Source organism: Plectropomus leopardus, chromosome 13 (assembly GCF_026936395.1).
Source record: "Plectropomus leopardus strain MGB_pleo_1.0 chromosome 13, ASM2693639v1, whole genome shotgun sequence".
Lineage (NCBI taxonomy): Eukaryota > Metazoa > Chordata > Actinopteri > Perciformes > Serranidae > Plectropomus > Plectropomus leopardus.
Window position 1 is genome coordinate 27,350,600 of NC_142188.1, and position 4,401 is coordinate 27,355,000.

At 40.6% G+C, this 4,401-nt stretch overlaps 1 protein-coding gene across 1 annotated transcript in view; it reads right to left on the bottom strand.

The window, feature by feature from the left end:
- Positions 1 to 2,512: 2,512 nt before the first annotated feature.
- Positions 2,513 to 4,401, bottom strand: part of marchf5 (membrane-associated ring finger (C3HC4) 5) — a 33,612-nt gene continuing 31,723 nt past the window's right edge. The window contains exon 6 of the mRNA XM_042502454.2: positions 2,513 to 4,401. This exon is cut by the window's right edge and continues 670 nt beyond it. The gene's annotated coding sequence lies outside the window, so the exon portion shown is untranslated.

A 4,401-nucleotide genomic window follows, 5' to 3' on the forward strand; every position in this document is an offset into this window, starting at 1 on the left:
CTGGGACACTCAAAAGCATTCACAGAGTTGTCCCTAAGCCACTCCCGTGTCGTCTTGGTTGTGTGCTTCGGGTCATTCATCCTCCAGCAGCTGGACTCAGCAGAAACCTACACCAGGATCCCGTTTGTGGATTTCAGCTCTGCTTTTAATACAATAATTCCGGCTCTGCTACAGGACAAGCTCTCCAAGCTGTATGTGCCTGACTCCACCTGCAGGTGTATCAGACTTCCTGTCTGACAGGAAGCAGCAGGTGAAGCTGGGGAAGCATGTTTCTGACAGCAGAACCATCAGCACCGGCTCCCCTCAAGGCTGCGCTCTTTCTCCTCTCCTCCTCTCCCTGAACACAAACAGCTGCACCTCAAGTCATCAGTCCGCCAAGCCTCTCAAGTTCGCAGACAACACAACCCTCATTGGACTCATCTCTGGTGGGATGAGTCCGCCTACAAGTGGGAGGTTGACCATCTGGTGACCTGGTGCAGCGAGAACAACTTAGAGCTCAATGCTCTGAAGACAGTGGAGATGGTAGTGGATTTCACAAGGATCGCTGCTGCCCCCATCACCCACTGTGGAGTCTTTCTGCCTCCTGGGGACCATCATCACCCAGGACCTCAAGTGGGAGCTGAACATCAGCTCCCTCATCAAGAAAGCCCAGCAGAGGATGTACTTCCTGCGACAGCTGTAGAAATTCAACCCGCCAAAGACAGTGATGGTGCACTTGTACACCGCCATCATTGAGTCCATCCTCACCTCCTCCATCACAGTCTGGCACGCTGCAGCCACGGCGAGGGACAAGAACAGGCTGCAGCGTATCATCCGCACTGCAGAGAGGGTGACTGGCTGCCACCTGGCATCTCTCCATGACCTGTGCACCTCCAGGGCCCTGAGGCGTGCAGGTAAAATTGTGGCCGACCCCTCTCACCCCGGAGTCGAACTTTTCGAGACCCTCCCCTCAGTTTTTATGCGTTACATTAACGCACACTGGACTGGGTCTGAGTGTCCTTTAGGTGCTTTAGGTGGGTTTTCATGTGTCTTGTAGTGAGGAGAAGCTTCTGTCTGGCCACTCGACCTCTCGAGGCCCTTCTCCCCTGATTGCTCAGTTTGGCCAGATGGCCAGCTCTAGGAAGAGTCCAGGTTTTTCCAAACTTCTTCCACTGAAGTATTATGGAGGCCGCAGTGCTCTTCGGGACCTTCAGTGTAGCAGAATGTTTTTTGTAGCCTTCCCCAGATCTGTGCTTCGACACAATCCCGTCTCTGAGCTCTGCAGACAGGTCCTTGGCTTGGCCTCCTGGCTTGCTTTGCTCTGATGTGCATCGTCAGCTGTGAGACCTCATATAAACATGTGGGACAATCAATCAGAGTTACCACAGGTGGACTCAAATCAAGGTGGGAAACATCTCAAAGATGATCAAGAGAAATGGGAGGCACCTGAGCTAAATTTCAGGTGTCATAGCAAAGGGTCTGAATACTTATGTCAATGTGATATTTCAGTTTTTTCCTCTTTAACCCTTTAAAAACCTGGAGTGACATAACTTTTCTACTGCTGCTTTCAGAGGTCTATTACAAGCATTTAAACCTTTGAATTCCGAGCCAAATAGAGTAATTTCTTTCCAAAATATTGGAAAAAAAGGCAGTGAGCAACTTGGTAACAAATGTTTCATAAATTTCAAGGAATTAGTAGTATGAAAACTATTTTTTTTTTTAAAGCTATGGAAAAATTTCTATGAAAAAAAAGGAAAAAGCTAGGGGGAACACTATATCATTTGAAATTAGGTAACAGAATTATTATATATTTTTTAAAAGTCTTTCCCCAGGTAATTTCCTTGTTTGTTTTTCGATTTTTTTTATTTGTTTTTTTCTTATTTTATTTTATTTAATTATTTATACATTTTCAGGTAATTTTCTTGTACTTTTTCCTAATTCATTGCAATTTTTTGGGTCACTTCCTCTGTCGTTGCACATTGCTTTATTCCCATGTTCCAAGCCAGTTTGCCCAAGTTTTAAAGGGTTAATAAATTTGCAAAAATTTCCAAAATTCAAATTCAGAGAATGGCATGTCATTGGATAAAATCATTGAAACGTTTCAGTATGTCATTCAAAAAACAATTACATGTGACAGTATAGTATGTTGTCCAAAAAATCATGAAAACGTCAGCGTATAGTTTGTTGTCCAATAAAAATAATATAATGCATTGTCCAAAAAAATCATAAAAATGCCATATCATCTTATGTTGTTTAAAAAGGCATTAATTAGACAACAAGCAGCAGGAGCACACTTCAGTTATTCTCTAGAATAAAAAGATTCTCTACAGTTCAAGTCCCTGGTTTACATTTAGAAAACCATAAACTTATTTCAACTTCAGGATGTCTTGGGTAACTCTAGAGACGGATTGGCCGTTGACACTTTGTTCTTTTTATTGACTCCTGTGTGTTTGTCATTAATTAACTCCTTAATGGAAAAAATATCTGGCTTTTAATATAATACTTCCCCTCGCAACAAGCTCAACAAATGCACTTCAACATTGGAAAAATACATTTATTCACAAGACTGATACCATAGAACTCTTAAACTCAACGTCCGTACAACACAGACTTGAATGTCTCTTTTGGCAGAGTGGAGACTGGACAGTGGATGTAGTGGGTGGGAAAGCTGTGGTTTGCAGGTTGTAGGAGGACACCTGTAACGCAGACACAGTTTATATGTGCAGGTTAAATATTGCGAGTGTTTGTCCTGTACGTCACGCCTTTTTACAGACATACTGATATTTCTTGGCGTCTTTGAAAAGCAGAAACTTAGTTCTTCTCTAACTGCCACAAAAAGTAAAATCACATCATACTCCCAATGATTCAAAACAAACCTGTTCACCTTCATGTAGTGCTATACTCACTGAATTTTAGAAAGCCACATTTTTACACATACAACTCATGCAGATAGTTTTATTTGTCCAGGTTTTTCAGATTTCCACTGATACCCTTAAATATTGATGCGTAGAACTGGCAAACAGGAAAAGACACGTATTAGTATCCGGTAATAACATGAAGAGTTTCTTGATATAAGATATTTTTCACATTATTATCAGATATTTTTATATTATAGTGAGACACTTTTATGTTATAGCAAGACACTTTTCTTGTAAAAGAGAAAGAAGCAAAACTTTTATTACAATAAGTTTTTTGTCATAACATGGAAGCATCTTATTACGTGAAAATATCTTTTAACAAGGAACTTAACATCTTGTTATAACATAAATTTTTTTTTGCAAAAAAATGTCTCATGGCAAGAAGCTTTTTTGTTTTAGTAAGAAAGCATGAAAAAAACCATGTTACATCACAAAAATAAGAACACGACAATCATTTTGTTATAACAAACATGTTATTACCTGATATTAATCAGTTTTTTTTAGGACATTTCATGTTTTCTTGTTAAAACAAGAAAAGCTTCTTGCTTTTTTTTTTTTTTTTTTGGCCTGACAGTTGATGTTTCTGTACTTATATGCTCTTATTTTGTAGGAGCAGCATTTAGATGATCTTAATGAACAATGGCTCTTTTGAGAAATGTTTCCCCTCATTTCCTTTTGATGTCCCAAAGACATTGCTGTGAAAGGGTTATCTTCCTACTCAGTAAATGGAAGCAAATTACACATAATAAAAAAAAAAAAGATATTTTTTGTAAAGGCAATTGAGTTGTAGGCAGGAATCAGAAAATGCTGGGAAAATACATCCAAAACCATCTGCATAGCTAGATACTGTTAGTGGTGAGTGAGAAAATGTGGCTTGTCATTCAGTTGAACTGCCCCTTTAATTTTCCTATCCTTTCTGCCAAAATGTCAACCACCCCGGTGACTCATTTTTAATTACCGGTGTCCAAGTTTCACTTGTTTCTGCGTGGTAATTACCTCCGAGCCACAGTCTGACCCCAGCTACAGTTCACACTCAGGAAACACAACGATCCCATCATCACATGTGGGGGTGGGGGAGGTGGAATTGCAGCTTATATAAAAGTCCAAACAAATGTCAGTCAGCAAAGTTTCTCCAGCCCAACATCCCATCACTGCAAAAAGCTCTGCGAGAACCAGACGCTCATCCACTCACGGTCTCATAGCAACAGGCTCGACCAAACCCGGGGCACTGCGATGTGCGATGAAGCCTTGAAACACGTCACATACGAGTGTTCTGTAAAATGGAGCTACAGCGACAAACAATCAAGGTAAACACTGCGAAGGCATGTGAATGAAAAAAAAAAAAAAAACAGCCCTCAAAGAACACAGGGTGTGAGTGTTCCTGTGTGGTCAGTGTGTGAGCTTCTCTTCAGAGTGCCTTTCATTCATCTCTCTTCATGTTTCCTGGTTCTTAATGTACTGCATATGGATTCACAACACATTTTATTGTTTTATAATTAATACA